The 16,904-nt window shown below is 46.1% G+C and overlaps 1 long non-coding RNA gene across 1 annotated transcript; it reads right to left on the bottom strand.

Annotated features, from left to right (window-relative positions):
* Positions 1-984: 984 nt before the first annotated feature.
* On the bottom strand, positions 985-11,244 carry LOC144119230 (uncharacterized). The gene is made up of 3 exons (XR_013312305.1): positions 11,170-11,244; positions 3,850-3,930; positions 985-1,225 (listed from the first exon to the last, which is right to left on the bottom strand). It is a non-coding gene; the product is annotated as an uncharacterized LOC144119230 (long non-coding RNA).
* Positions 11,245-16,904: the final 5,660 nt, after the last annotated feature.

Raw genomic sequence — 16,904 nt, 5'->3', positions numbered from 1 at the left:
GGCTGGCGCACCGTCTACGCAGAAGCTGCTCTCGTAATACCATGCCCAAATCCTCTAATTTTTATAATCGCATTTCACGCAAAGCACGGCGCACAGACATTCGCTCTCTGCAAACGACAGGTTCGTGCCAGGAAGAGCACAGAAATACCCCTCTAAATGTGCCAGGTACAAAAAGCAACAAAGGATACAATTAAGTTACAAAATAAGCATCCGACGTACTCCTCAGCTCCAGCTAAAAGCGGTAGAGAAAGGAAATTTTCGTTTATTGAGGCTAGTCGCCAAGCACTAGGGAAGGACACATTTCAAAGAGCGGGCTGCAGAGATAAGCCCAAAACTGCTTGACTTCGGCGGCTATATTTCAGCCATCAGCAAGTCGTTTGAATAAACGTTTCCGCCGGAGTGCTGTACATTTTTTCCATAAAGACTGTAAGGGGAACTTTGAAACAATCTGAACCAATTCTATATTAGCACATTTAAAAACGCAATCATAAATCTAGAAGGAAACCTCTGTGTAGACATTAGAACCTCCTCGCAGCGCACAGTCGAGAATTCTATGCATTCGCAATTGTACACCATCGTCGAATACATTGCCAGCATCGTTTCTAAGCCGGATACGAAGCAGGCACCTCTTTTACAAACGGAGCCTGTTTTTATATTTATTGATATTTAGATAATAGTTGATCGGCTCACAAATTCAACGTACTCATGTTGTGCAATAAATTAAGACTACTGTCACTTTTCGAGAGAGAACGATATGAGACTTTAAACGTACTTCCAAGGCTCCAAACGATGCTTACTTCCTGAACATCACACCTCCCCGCTGCTTCTCTAGCATACGTATTCCACTTTAAGAAATCCGCCACAGTAGTGTTGCTGTCGGTCCTCAAATATTCTCACCAGCAACATTCTCCGTAGTCTTTTCCCTCCACCCAGCGCCTCTGCAACCAGTGAAAAGACAAAAAATAAAACCTCTGTACTTCGCTTCAAAAGCTCAAGCGAGGACTGTAATTCGAAATCGTTGTCAGCCCAGCCCTCGCTGAGTAGCGGGGGTGTTCTGCTCTGGAGACGAGACGACCACGGATCCACCGTGAGGTCGGCTTGTGGTTTCGTCAGCTTCTAATTCTGTCCGTCGTGCCTGGTTGCGGCCATGATGGCTCCCAGCTTCCGATACAGGCGTGGAACGTGCGCCGGCCGTAACCGTGTCCTTTCCACTCGTTTGCGACTCCTGCACCATTGGAAGGGTGGCAGTAACTAAGATACAGTATTTCGGCAGCCTTCTTCATGCGCCTTTAATGCAACCTTCTTGTTAAAAGTAGTCGCGCTTCCTGCCGATCCAAGGACCGCTAGTGCTTTGACCCTGCTGGTGCCAGCCACTCTTCACATGTTTCTCCTTTCATATTTTGCAGCCACAGCAGCACAGGCAGCATTTGCCGAGCAGTCTGGCGCTGACCGATTACCCGGCTTAAGTCAGGTGGACAACGGATATGCTATTATTATGAACCAGCAATTTGATTTTCTCCGTAATGCACCCTGACCAATCGCGCCGTTCATACAAGCCTGGCAGAGGGCGTCTTAAGACGGCGGTTTAGATATTGCCTTTCTTGTGATGGCGGTGCGCACACAAAGGACGAACACAGGAAAATGTAGAAGATCAGAGATAGAGACAGCTGACAGATGACAGATTGCGCTCCATCTGCCATCTTCTATTTTTTTTTTGTGTTCGTCCTGTCGTGTGCGCACCGCCATCCCAAGAAAGCTATGCACCAGCTCGCCCAGCAAGAAGTTCTACATTAGATATTGCCGTAGACTAATCTTGCCCAAGTAGGCTGATTACTCTGAACGTCTTTTGGCAAATATTTAAAAAGTTTACAGTTTTATCAACATTAAGGAAGTGCCTAATTTTCATGGGGAACCTGCGCTGCGAAGGTGGTACTGCAATTGTTTCATTCGGTGACTCAAAACTGCTTTTGTCAGCTGCTTGGGCCGCTGCAAACGCGAGAACACTTTCTGCGCGATTAGATATCCGTGTTTGGCCGACAGCATTCATGGCCTAGCTTCTCTCGGCGTAGCCCAGATAGCTGACGCATGGCACGTGCGCCATCGACAGAGCGCGGAGGCTCACGCCAATAAGCGCCTGAAGGAGGCGCGGAAAAGAACTGACAGTAATACCAAAAACTGCTTGCTCTTCTCGCTAGGCAGTGTGTTATGGCGCTGCAATCGGCACTGCAAACCTCAGCGCAAGTTCCCCATAGTCACCAGTGTTAGCAAAATATACAAAATTAAGCTGCTACAGACAGATAAACCCACATCCAGCCGCGATGACAATCCTGTTTGAAATGAGAACAAAGTGGTTTGACGAAAAACATGGTAGTTTTCTTAACCATGGTTCTAAAAAAGAAAACATGATAGAGTTTAGGCTGCTTATGGTGTCTACAGTGATTTTAATGTCTTTTTGCGATTTTTACGCAAAACCTCTGGTTGAAGCTGATTACATTGCCTCCATTCAGTACACATGAGTCATCGTCTTCTGGAAGATTCAAGTACCTTCCGTTGGATTATCATATCTGGTTATACTATTCGACCCACTGTTCATCTTAGTGCACACGCAAAAACGCACTAATCCATTTTAATGCACTGTCTGGGTTGGGCCAACTTCCATAATTTTGGATGTCTGCAATTTTCGGGATAGGCTAACCTCCAAAGTTCTGAGGTATTCAGATTTTCGAAATTGGTGGTGCTTTATAATAGCTCCGTTGGTGTTCACAAAGTGCTTGTGACGTCGCGACCCTCTAAGTAAAATTATTAGATCACGGGAAGTTCTAATACCGCTACTGGCGCAGTGGTGCAGCGTATAAGGGATGCGCCACTACCCCGGCTGGTGGATGTTGCAAACAGAGCCACCAGTTGGGCTTCTTAGACCCAGGTTGCTCATCGACACCTGCTGCTAAGGTCACATGCAGCGCCACGCTTGGGAGGTGGCAGCTTCATTGAATTTACTTTATTTTATTTCACTGCCACTTGCACGGAGGGCAGTTATCTCACATGCCGGTGAGCAGGTTCCACGTGCCATGGTGTACAGGTTGTGACGAAGTCACAAGGTGTTATGACCTGTCTCTACTGATCTGGGAATTATGCCTGATTGGAGATCACTGGGAAATGGCTTTTTCTCCAGTGAAGCCAACAAGCGTGGCGATCACAAAAGTGTTCTTACCAGAAACGGAAGCTCAACGAAACCGATAAGTAGCTACTCTTCTTTTCCATAATATCATGCTAAAATTTCAGCATAAGAGGAACATCGGCTTTTCCGCCAAATGGGGCCAATAGGGAGACAGCACTGCGTAAATTACAACTATTTATACCAAAACCACACGCGCAGTGATTCTTGAATTAGGTACAGGTAAGAATGTGCACACATCTTAAAATACGTCAGGCATAGCGTCTCTCTTTCCTTAGAAGCTATGGGTTATTTTACTGCTTTCTCTCTACCAAGAATTACCTAGCAAAAAGGGCCCCCTCACGTGTGTCCACCCTTAAGCATAAATCACAAGTGTATAGCTTGCGAGCATGAACATTATTTATCTCAGAACGCCTTAGTGGTAATATTATGTCAATTTTATGGCAAGGTTCGTCATGCGTTCATATCTGTAATAAATTCAACACTACTGAGACCACGTTCGCTTTTCCTCGATAGCTGATGATGTCGTTTACACGCAATATTTGTTTCCCCTAGCCAGCGAACAGAGGAATCAATTCAGCATCATCCTTGTCCTCACGGCTTCAATCATGCCAGTTTTCTTCCGGGGCTCGTAAACACAATCAACATTTATGCTACAAATTGTGGATACTTACCTGCTTTGTCGCCATCAGTACTGTTGTAGATTCAGCTAAATCCGTCAAGGGATGGTGGTGCAGCGCGGATTCCTTGGCCTTCTGCACACATGCCAGGAAACAAAAATGTACTCGCTTGGTCTGTTCTGTACCGCGGCGGCCGCGTTTCAAAGAAGGCGAAACGCAAAATACGCCAGCGTGCTGTGCGATGCCAATGCACCTTAAAGATCAACAGGTGTCCGGAGACCTCCACTACGGCACCTCTTTCTTCTTTTTATCTACCACTCCATCCTTCATCCTTTCCCTTGCAGCGTGGTTCGGGTGTCCACAGAGATATGTGAGACAATTACTGCGCCATTTCGTTTCCTCAAAAACCAATTTTCAGTTTTCATTTTCTTTCTGTACCATGTAAATATTTTACGCGAGTTGCAGCAGCAGAAGGGTGGCGGTTGCATCGAATGTGTTGTTAATGAGAAGGCTGAGAATCTTCACCTGAGACACAATGGGCACTGTATTCCCGTACATGTGCAGTTCAATAGGGGATCACTGGGGAGGGGTTTAAACTGCAAGAGTTTTGATTTAGTTGGAGAGAAAATGAGGCCTCTGATTGCTAAACCGGTGGTGTTGATGTATATAGCAAATTGAAGGATATCCTCGGCTGTTCCAAGGGCTCCTCACGTTGTCCATAGAGAAATATCGCCCGCGTATACGGGTGTGTGGAGCCCTGGAATAGCACAGCAGCAAGAGCCATTGGCAGTGGCGCTAGGAAAATGTGAACAATTTACGGTGATAGGACCGCCCCTGTAAGATTCCCCATTTAGGCAGGGGGAGAGGCTGGTAGGTGATATCCCCAAGGTGGAGTACTGCCGTGCGTCTCTGAAGGAAGGCCGGAACATTTTACCACGTGCGGGTGCCACAGCCAGTGGTGGCTATAGTCGTCAGTATATGATCATGGCTTATTGTGTCGAAAGCCTTATGATTATCGAGGGCCAGTATGGCTCGCGTAGCGACAATATTGCGCTTAGTGTAAAAGAGAGACTCTAAGGGTGAGAAGTACGTCTTGCGCTGAGATGTTTGCACGGAAGCCAAATTGAACGTTGAACACTTCAGCTCTTCCAAAGACAGACCAAACTGGTCGCGTCACTAATCAGGCGCGTGGCAGCACACAATCATGGGCTGTCTGAACGCGAGACCCTCAATATGACCAATTCATTAATCATTAGCCGCATTATATACCACCTCCAATACCACATGCTCACTCAGCGCTAAACACAACAGGCAGACATAATACGCACAGCTGTCACTTCCACCCAACGTCTTCCGCGGAAGGTTAGGATGAAGCGTCACATGTCCACTGGTACCCACAATATCGTGATCCAATTAATAGAGGCTTAACGTCCCAACCAATTGGTCCGCCTGATTCGCACGGAAAGAGGACAAAGCCTACTGTGAAATCTCTGTCTCAACAGCAATTCCTACCCATTGCCCTACACCTTAAATGATTTCTCTGCGCACGCAGGATCACATATGCCAGAAGCCCCTATCACGCAATATGATCCCTAGCCTCCATTAGAGTAGGCGGCAGGCTCGAGCGAGCTGTTACTCCAAAACTTACAGCGGCCGCTCCGATATCCTTTATGTCGACGCGACAGAAAATACTAAAGTAGGATTTTTCACGGCAGTCGCAGCCTATGAAGACGGCACAGTGGGGGCCGCCGCCATTATCCGAACTATCGCCTGCACAGGCGGTAGGAGCCGCCATCGCACTTTTGCTTGCCCACTCCACCGTTGACAAAAACAACCGAAATTTGCACAGATTACCAGGCCGCATACCGCCACTACCTAAAGGGTATGGCGACGCCGGCCACACATCATTATCTTTCCACAGCATACTATTTCTGCCAAACGGTTAATCTGTCGTGGATACCTGGGCATGCCTCGATCCCCGGTAATGAGCGTGTTCATGCGCTGGAGAGAGAACTCTCCTCTCGGACCCCATGCGATCAGGCACCCAACCCTGCGCAAGAGGCCATCTCGGTCCCTCCTACATATAATCAAATCACCACATTCTACAAAATCACCCACATGACACTATCACCACCCCACAGTACTTTGTAGCCCTTATCCAGCGCGACATGGCGAAAATTATAGACGGGCTGCTTTATTTCACCCTATCGTGTCTCATGCTTCCCTCCTCACTGTAACACCTGTGCCAGGCCAACATCAATACTTTTCCACTATTTTTCGGAATGTCCTTCCCACAGACAATACCCCCCTCCCCAATCGAACCCATTCTTCCTGGGAGGATGCTTTACGCACCGCTCAGCCCGTCGGCAAGAAATGGCTGGTGGATCGGGCTTTATGTGAAGCACAAGCCCGTGACTCCTGGGACAGTATGGAATGACGCAGGAAGATTTATTTTTGTAGCAATAGCTATATTACACTAACATTCCGAGCCTTCAGCGTGGCGCGCAACCTTTTAGCGGTGCGCCGCCCTTTGGCGGCGCGCAACCTTGTAATGGCGCCACCACCCTATGGCTGCGCAACACCCTCTGGCTGCCCCGCCACGCTCTCACGTGGTTGGTCACGTGGTGCGGAGCAGCTGCCGGCAGCGCGGCACCGTGGCTGACCATGTGGTTCGTCACGTGGTTGGTCACGTGACCAAGTTCCACTCGGCGAGCGTTAGCTATCGCGTCACTCCAGGTTTAACCAAAGCTAAACCAGCGGCAATTTTTTTCCATGTAATAAAAGTAGTTGCAGCCATCCAGGTAGCAGCTGCATAAGTCGAAACAATACCTGGTGACTTCAGCTGATGCAAGAAATAAAACGTGACAATATAGTTAATGTATGCATCTACAGAACACGACTGAACTGAACATCTTAACCGAGAATTTGTGGCAAGCCGAGAATTTCAATTAAATGAATGCAGCTGGTTTTTTAGCAGGGAGGTACACATGCACACCCGTGCGCGTAACAAATGTTTCCACTGCTTCGATAATGACTAAGCCATTCTTTTCCCCCTGCGTTTGCATTCACCATCTGTTTGCCATTCCTGATCTGTCTTGCGAAGTGCTTACACCAAGGGACACCTCATCTCTGCCCGTCAGTTTCGAAAAGCCGCATTCAATTCCTGCAGCCAAGCTTCATCTTCCTTTCTACTAAGTTTCCATAGATTACGTCAGCACAATTACAGTTTGCAATTATTGACGCGGATTTACGCTGACGTAATCCTTCGAACTAATTAAAATCGTTACCGCAAAGACTCATTATGATGACTATCTTGTAATCCTTTCGGGCATAATTATAGCCGAAGAATTGTCGTAATATTTGTTGTTTGGGCGTGCACAAAGTGTTTCTAAATTCATTGTTACGCCTTCTGATCCAGCAGAGATCAAAATCCGCTGGTTTGGTTCATTTTACCATGGGAAACCCGACGGCAACGACTATCTGCCAGAGGACGATTTCTGCTGCCCGAAAAAAAATTCCCTGAGGCAATAGCTACTGCAAGAATTTGCGGAACATCCGCTACAATTTTGTGCCATGAAAATAATGACAGCTTTTTTCAATCAAAAAGCATAGAAAAGCGCCATTTTTTTAAGCTACGTTTTTTCGGAACTTCCGGTCGCGGCGGTGGCGCAGGTGCCATCATATACGATTGAGAGAACACTTCGCTGGCGGTGAATATGACTCCCTCTTGACGTCAACAGCCACTGCGCACACTTATCATTTGAAAGCATATATCACTCTAACCGACAGCCTTGCCCTTGAAAGTTGAACGTGAGCGCGGAACACAGCCTATTATGCGCATGGGTTGCTTGGAACGTCCTGCCCCCCATATAAAAATAGCGCGGCAGAGAGAGTGAGTGAAACGATAAGCACTATTCTGGTGGGTAGACCCCGAGCAAGAACTTGTGATATTTGTGGGTTCGCGCTAAGTAAAATAAGTAAAACAAATCTTCGACTGAAATTCCAACCCGCTGCGTCGCGAATAGACAGCTTCACTGGCTACTGCTTGAGAGAACTATGCTATGGCAGCAGCCAATTACGCCTCGTGTTATGCTGCAACACACCCTTGCTCTCTGCATTTCATATCATCATGTTCTTTAACTAGTACTACTACAAAACTAATATTCACGCTTTGAATATGTGGTGGTAGTGACAACGAGATTTGTACTCCATGCGTTGCTGTGAACAACGCTGCGACAGAAACAAAGCATTAGAGCAATACCCGTCCGCGTTGACAACATGTCTGCAGAAATGCGGCAGTGGAGCATGGGCTGCCAGCGTACACTGACGATGAAAAAATTCAAGATGCGCAGAACTGGCTCCCTGGGTCAGTGTGGACCTCAATCGCGTTTTCAGGTACATCGCAGTGGTGTGCACCTAAAAAGAACTGTGCTTCACAAAATATTTAAGGTTTATCAGTGCCACACCCCCAGCCATTTTTATTACCGGCTTCTCTTCTGATTTTTGAAGACTACCCTTGGTGAGCCACACCGGGGCTCGATTGGGCGTGACACCCGGAAAAGACAACGTGGCCGAGGTGTTTTGTTAAAGAAGGCAGACAGAAGCTCAACGCCAGGTATGTTGGTCACCGAGATCCCTCATTGAAATAAATTTGTGTAGAAAGAAGGTGTCAAAGACCGCGGTATCGCCATTAGTTGGTGCAAGTGAAAGCACGGATCAAGTATATCTCAACCATAAAGAGAGCAGGCTTCGCGGAAACAACCGCTAGGGACACATACTCGTACATTACTGAGTGTTAAAAAACCGCCTATCCAGCAGCTAACTTTACAAACCACTTTCTGTCTACCAGGTTGCTGATTGTTGCATGCATTAAAAACCCTGTATGTGTGTGTGACAGAGGTTGCGGTCACTACAGATAAAATTATGCTTGGTTTATGGTTTATGGGGGTTTAAGTCTCAAACTGACTCAGGCTATGAGGGACGCCGTGGTGAAGGGCTCCGGAACTATCGACCACCTGGGGTTCTTTAACGTGCATTGACATTGCGCAGTACATGGGCCTCTATAATTTTGCCTCCATTGAAATTCAATCGCCGCGGCCGGTATCAAACCCATATCTTTTGGGTCAGCAGCCTAGCGCCATAACTACTGGACCACCGTGACTGCAGAATCTGTGTGTGTGTGTTGTGAACTAATATAGGTGTGCCAAAATTGTACGAGGCCTTACAAACAGTACTTCCGTCACCAGTATGATTTTAATCAAATCCCGTTATACAAATGTGCACTGTTCTTTTTAATTCTTCGGCTACATGCAGAGGCAGGTTAGCGCTGGGCAAGTTTCTTAGCCTCCGTCCCGCGCTTTTATGGGATCGTGTGATGCCTGCAATGTGCACAGGACAATGTAGGCCTCATTCGCAAGCTTAATGCACAGCCTGTCAATCAATGCACACCGCTGTAGTGTAGCTGCATGATCAACTGCACAAAAGGGGGTAACTCAGGTGATGGAGGCACAGGTTTTTTTGATATGACAAAGCTCACAGAAGAATTCTGAACAAACTACTTTGAGGAAGACAGTTTTTTGTGGCCTACACATCAAATGAATGTTTATCTAGTAACGTATATATCTAAATGTGCGTAAGTGAATTCCTGTTTGAAGTCCGCCTTTTAACTGTAGCAAAATGTGGCTACTTTGGGCTTGAGCATCTGAGTATCGGGGTGCGTAGCATCAATGTTTTTGCCACTTGGAGCGGACAATATACTAGAGCAGTGTATGAAGGTTAGTCAAGTTTAAATCATTGACTCGTTTTAACTGCCGTTTCAATTTGAAGAGTTCTGTATTACTGCCTCACGATCTGCAAATTTGAAAGGCAATCAAAAACTTGAGAGGGCACGTAAGACTGCTTACGTGCAATCAAGGCTAAATCATCAGTGTGTCTGCGTTCGATCATGTCTGAGTTTTCGCACTGAAAAGTGAAACGAGGACGAATAATTAATAATTGGTTTTTGGGGGAAAAGGAAATGGCGCAGTATCTGTCTCATACATCGTTGGACACCTGAACCGCGCCGTAAGGGAAGGGATAAAGGAGGGAGTGAAAGAAAAAAGGAAGAAGAAGTGCCGTAGTGGAGGGCTCCGGAATAATTTCGACCACCTGGGGATCTTTAACGTGCGCTGACATCGCACAGCACACGGGCGCCTTAGCGTTTCTGGAAACGCTGAATGCACAAAGGCCCGAGTGAAACACTCGAACACTCGCTTCGAATAACTTTCGTGAGCTAGCCTTGAACCTGAGAAATCACGTAGCACCAACCGGAAGGGTGTACCATGAACGGCTGCGTCTAATTTTAATACGAAAATTGGTTTTTGAGGAAACAAATTGGTGCAGTAACTGTCTGACATCTCGATGGACATCTAAAACGTGCCTTAGAAGAAGAGGTAGAGTCTGGGAAGGCATACAGATGAAGGTGCATATGTCGTCGGTTTTAATTCCTCTCACTAGCTAGACTGCAGCATGACTTACACATTTGCGCGATATACAAAGAGAAATTGTTTGACACCACCAAAATACCGTACGTCAAGCGGTTGCTCAAATGTGGTGCGAATGTACTTGGGAAATGCGATTCGTCGTGAGGATCAGTCGGTAGTAAATATATAAGATAGACGAACATGCAAATTATTGTCTTAATTTGCACTGCTTTTCTTGCTGTGTGCATCATAGCACCGCTTGATGACATCGCCCTATTTTCTTGCCCATCGTTTGGATTTTCTCTACTATATGAGAGTACACACACTAAACACGACGACTGGTTTTCTTGTAATAGGGCTAGTAAGGCTTAGCGGCTTAACATGAACGAATGTAAATAAATTGATTAAACTTCGCACAATGCAATTGTATGATGTCAGTTTCAAGTGGTACAAACATTGATGCTGTGCATCCTAATACTAAACAGATACTCATGCCCATAGTAACCAAAATCTCGTTTATTTAAAAAGCTGCTGATCGAACACAATTCAACGAACTTCCATATTCAGGCCAAATAATGGAAGATAAATATATAACTATATGTAGGTCACGTGAAACTTTCCTAACTGAAGTAGTTTCTTCACAACTGTTCTCAGATTTGTGTCAAAATAACGACACTATTGACTTCATCATCTGCATTAGCCCCTCTTGTGCAGTTGGTAATTTATGTACGCTATAGCGGTGTGCTTCGATTGACAGAGTAGACATTAAGCTTCCGAATGATGCCTACAGTGTGCGCTTTGAACAAGAAAAACGCACGAAATACTCTCGCGAACGTAGCCTAAAATGGAGAATTTGCACTGCTGGAAGAGACCCCGGTCCTAACACGCAAGAAATTGACATCAAACAACTTACGGAGTTCGTTCCAAAGGCGAAGCACGCGGCGGCTCCTAAGAGCAGTGCGAGCACGATGGAGAATGCGATGGCGTTTTTGCCCTCGAAACGCTGCTTCCAGAGAGCGAAGTGGACGTCTTGGTAGTCGTCTTCTTCAGAGCGTCTTGGCGGACGATCGAATCTCAGCACGTACACAGGGCTGCGAGAGGGCGAACGCAACTGATTCTTTATGGGGTGCATTCGACCGCTATTAGTTCCTCGTTTCGGTTTCACACAAAAAAAGTACACAATTTTTCCATAAACCATCGCACGCTTGGCGATTGTTAAGTGTACCTTTGCCACATGGCACATACAGCACTCTCAGAACTGCAGATACTTGGCTAATGCCCGATGCTTTTCAAAATCCAGCCCCTCCCTACGCTGCAAGTAGTGCAAAATAACTGCTTGAAAATCAAACACCAGCGGTGGGAATGTCCGCAGCAACCCTCGCATGTTTATCGTAGGCTGCCTGTGACGATATTCCAATTAACACCTGCACAAGAATGGATAATCGCAGGTTTGGTGATGCTGCAACAGTTCGGCCACGACGGCCGCGTATCGAGGGCGGCAAAGTTCAAAAGACGCCCTTGGCCAGTGCGGTGTCCCTGCAACGTTGAACAGCCCCAGGTGGTAAAATTGATTCCCGAGCACTGCACTGCGACGCCTCTGTGTATCGTCGTTCTCCCCCTCTCTCCCTCGTCAGTTCTCTGTGAACTCTTCAACAAGATGCTGCATGAACACACAAAAAAGAGAAGACGACAAGCACAAGCGCCATGTAGCGATTTTTTAACAGTTCACAGGCAGAACCAACTAGCCTAGCAACATACACTAATGCAGTACAGCCTTCTGTCAAAAATATATAGCCCAAGTGGTTTTCTTCCAAGCCATGTAGTGAGTCTCTCAAGCACATCTGGCAGTCATAGATTCGGGAGGGCCGATTACGCCAGTTCCCTCCAGTGATGGTGCAAAACCAGCCTTGCTGTAGGGCTCACACATGAACTCCTTGTGCTGTATATTCATCGCAATGACTGTACATCCCTTCCGTTGTGGCGCAAATAGCTTTCCACCATCGGCAAGATAAGTACTCTGCCTTCGTTTTCTTATAACTTCTTTATTATTAAAATTATTCACTATTTCAAAACTAAGTATTCATGGCAAAAGGTGATAAGCGCCGCTTCCTCGACACCAAAAGCAAGATATATCCATCTAAGGCATTCTCTTCATTTGCACGCGATTTCCCATTTTGCTCCCCGTGTGCAAAAGACAACAAGGAACAAGACCTCGAGCAGTGCCTACCTTTCGCTTCTCGGCCGCTTGCGGTCATTGCGAAACCACTGGCGAGCAAAGTTCATTCCTGGGCTGCTGGGCTCCGCTGCAGGGCACACAGCTTTCTTCTTCCTCGTGAACTGAGCAGTCTCTCTTCTCGCGCACTGATAGAAGAAGTAAAAGCACTGGGGCATGGAAGAGCCTAGCTGGCCTAGCGCATAACCAGTGCCCTAAGAACTGGATAAATTACAAATTCTATGCAGCATCTTTAAAAAAAAACAATATCTAAGGCTAAGGATGATCACAGTGCAAATCTGCACACCTATTTGTCTAACGCCAGTCAACCGGAAGTCTCTCGATAGATACAGGTAACGTACTAACGCCGTTCCCTCTTCTTATATCATTCTTTCCACACTGTTGCCCCCTCGGGAAAAGAAAGACCAACTGGAGTCCAAAGCTCAAGGCCTTGCTGCGCATTTTCATGATCGCACTGCCTTTCCATCAACCCCACTTCATTTTGGTGCACACTTCACTGAGGACTCTTTATCTGATTCAGCGTCTGTAGTAAATTTTCTGCAGTCGGCTGCACCTGGGTTTGATAGAGTAACAGTGAGCATGCTCCAATAAGTAATGCAAGACTTTGCCCCGGACCTCTTGCAGATTGTCAGTTGATCTTTGGAAAGAGCCTGGATTCTATAAAATTGAAAAACAGCGAAATAACTTTTACTGCTAAAAGAGCAGAGGAAGGGTTTTGATCTCCACAATATTCGACCGATTGCTCTCACTTGAAATTTGGTTAAGCTAGTAGAACGTGTAGCCTTCTGCCGATCACGAATCATGTTCTGTCTCTTCAAGACTTCAGCGAGGCTCAGATTTGTTTCCGCTGTGGGTGTTTTATTCAAACCGCGCACATAGACTTGGAGAGCCGTAATAGCGCTGCTATGAAGCAAAAAGAGGTGTCAGCTCTAATTACTTTGTATATTTCAACGTAGACTGACAGCGCCGAACACAGCATTCTGCTTAAAAAGATAACTGTTGTACAACCACCATGGTACCTCTTCGCTTGCATAAGGGAGTTCTTACGTAATAGATCATTCTTTTTCACTACTAATACGTTAAATTCAAACGAATATACCCAGTTTAGAAGCTTCCCAAAGGCTCTGTTCTTTCGCCGCTGTTGTGTAATATACCAGGGTGTGTGATATGCCCACGCACTCGGTCGTCAAAGCTTATGCGTATGCGGATGATATTGCTTTCTTCGCTTCTGCAAAAATATTCATATCCCGTATCAATTGTTTTAAGAGTATTTAAACGCTCTGGAAATTGGGCTCGACAGCCTGATGTTAACTTTAAATGACAGCAAGTCTGCTGTCCTTGTTTTCCCACAGTCATCCCCTCTTTACATTTCTTTGTCGTATCACTATGTCCTAATCCCGCAAGTTGATTCTATTATATACTTGGGCATAATATATGAACCGTAATTAGACTGGCGGCACCAAATTAGAAGTACTGTGCTTAAAGTCGAGCGCGCCCTTGGCCGGTTGGTGAAGATCAGCAACAAAAATTATGGTATGCGTCGGGACACTCTGCTCTTTCTTTCTAAGACCTATGTACGGCCGATACTTGAATTTGGCTCTGTTCTATTTTCTGGGTGCCCTAGGAACAAGCTTGAAACCCTGTTTATTATGGAGCCATGCGCTCTGAGCCTTTGCTTAGGCCTGCCTAAATCATTGGCAAATGCTGTGCTGTACTTGGAGGCGCGGATACCTGATCTAAATTTGCGGTTTCAGCTTCTTACCTTGCGCAGATTTTGGGGTCTCTTGAACCGGTCCTTGGATTGGCTAACCCCATGTTTACAACGAACCCGTCTGTGTTCTTTGGTACTTGTTGGCCTAAGTATAAGTTTCCTCCGGTTGTGTTCACTAATTCCCTGCTATCAAGTATTTCTGTATCAACAAATTCTGTAGTACCAGTTAACCGCCGCCGCATTTACTCAAAGACTCTTGATTGGAGTCATTCAATTAGGGCCGCTGACTAGACCCCTATTTTTGTCGACGAGTTTCTGGCCATTGAGCTGGACTTAATAAAGATTCTCTACAGTATATGTAAGGTTATTGTACTTTCAGCAGCATTTTTCTTAAAGGTTAAGTTCAGCAACAAAAAATTTGGTATGCGGCGGGACACTCTGTTCTTTCTTTTAAAGACCTATCTACGGCGAATACTTGAATTAGGCTCTGTTTTCTTTTCTGGGTGCCCAAGGTAAAAACTTGAACCCCTGCTTGTGTTGTCTTGAAAGCGGTTGAAAAATTGAGGAATATAAGAGCCGTTCTCTTCAATTTTTTTCCACTACATATTAGAGAAGTACGCTTTCACTGGGTTCCTGGGCAGTGCGGCATTGCTTCTAATGAGAGGGTTGATTTTTTAGCAAAGTCCGCCCTTAGTGGACCTATTGTCCCGTTCGTCGCTAATACTGTCTACTTGACTGTAGCACACTTTCAACGATTCCTGCGTCCCCACTACTTAAGCCATGAGCCTCTCTTTGCTGCAGCAGATTTTCAACGCTTGGCATTTCCTTGGAGTGTGCGGATGTGCAGTTCAAGGCAATGTCAGGTGTCCATGACCCTCTTACGCTGCCGAATACTGCGACTAAATCACTATTTATATCGATCAAGGTTATCTCTGACCAACCTCTGTGAATCTTGTGGCGTTATTGAGTCCATACAAAAATTTTCCTTTTTTGCCGGCGGTTCGCTTCTCTCTGTCGAACTTACTTGGAGATCATCTCGCTCGACTGGGGGCTTCTTCTTTCTATTCCGATTCTCTTATTCGGGGCAAGCGCCGAGGGATATGCCTTGAAACCAGTGTGCGATTCTATTCACGAATATGTAACTGCGTCAGGTATATCCCTATGCTGCAATGAGCATTCGTGCTTTTTCATTTCCGTTTTATCTACATTTTTAATCCAAGTTCCAGTCAAGGTCCCAACTTTATAGAATTGCTTTACTACTTGCCCATGAGTGCGCTTGTATCAGCAATGCACCCTAGCCAATTCTTTAATAAAGTTTTCCTTCTCCTCCTCCTCCCCCGCCGTGGGTATACACGATTAAACCTGAGGACATCATCATCATCCTGACATTTGTCTGTGTAGCGTGCTTTTAGCACCGACGGCTGCAGTTATACAGAAACATGCCCGATAACAGAGACCCAAACGAAAGAACTAATCAAAACAATATATATAGGTAGCACAGACACAAAGCCCGAAATCTCGAAAACAAAACATGTAGTGCCCGAACTCACCGTAGAACCATGTCTAGTATAATATTCTATTGTTCAACAGTATTCCATTGGCAAATTACCTTAACTGAAAGAAGCACCTCATCCCCTAGAAGAGAAGCGATACCAAAGGAGCTTGAAATGTGCTGAAGTTGTGGTTAAGATATTTAATTTGCCCGACACTCATTATCAGAGGTGTCCCATGAAGGTCTTTTTATGCCATAAAGTCTTAATAATTCAGACAGTGGGCACGGAGTTAGAAATAGATGCCTTCAATAATTTTATAGTGGAGCCGGAAGTCGTAATTCTTTTATCCGGAGATGTCACCGCCTAAATCGATTGCGAAACAGACTCAGGTACGCGCCATCAGCCACCTTGCATTCAAGTAATGAAGGATATTGCGGTACTTTCTTGTTGCACATGTGCTTTAGGATACATGGTGCCAGCTCCCGCAAAAGGAGGCAAAGCGGAGGGGTTTGTAGCAGTGTAAAGCACAGCATAGCGATAGAAGCAAGCAGTCTTTGGGGCACTCGTATCGCATTACCACGCCACCTTCTTGCGCCTATTACCAGGAGGTTCCGCACTCTATCGAAACCACACTAGCCGAGCGTCAGGTATCTGGGCTACGCAAGAAAACCTAGGCAATGAATGCTATCAGCCAAACGCGCGCCTCAAATCGTTCAGAATGTGCTCTCACGTGTGTAACGGCCGAAGCGGCTGATGGCAGCAGTTTTTAATGTACGAATAGAACCATTGTAGGTGTTTTGAGAGGACAGTGAATATTTCCTTGTGCACATTTATTTTACGCAGATAACAATTTGGTCCTTAATCGCAACCTTCCTATAATATTACCGTTCTTTATCTTACCATTACCAATCTAGCCCCCAATGGTAATATGCTCCTGCAGGTCTCGGAGTTCATGCCGAGAACTCTGAAGATGACTGCATCTTCCTTAGTTGATGCACTGAGGCCCCCCCCCCCCCTCCCTTTTTGCTTCTCGCTCTATCGTTTTACAGTGCAGCTGTTAAAAACCCGTTCCTTGCGCTGAGTGCCGGTGTTGCCACCATAAGGAGCAGATCAGCACAGGATACTGGCTACCATGTTACCCACCTGGAGTGCCAAGGGAAGGTAGCCGTGGTTGTGATTACGAAGGAGAGAGGGCGGAGGGTGGCTTCGAT

This window comes from Amblyomma americanum, chromosome 2 (genome assembly GCF_052857255.1).
Source record: "Amblyomma americanum isolate KBUSLIRL-KWMA chromosome 2, ASM5285725v1, whole genome shotgun sequence".
NCBI lineage: Eukaryota > Metazoa > Arthropoda > Arachnida > Ixodida > Ixodidae > Amblyomma > Amblyomma americanum.
This window is presented reverse-complemented; position numbering and strand designations above follow the sequence as displayed.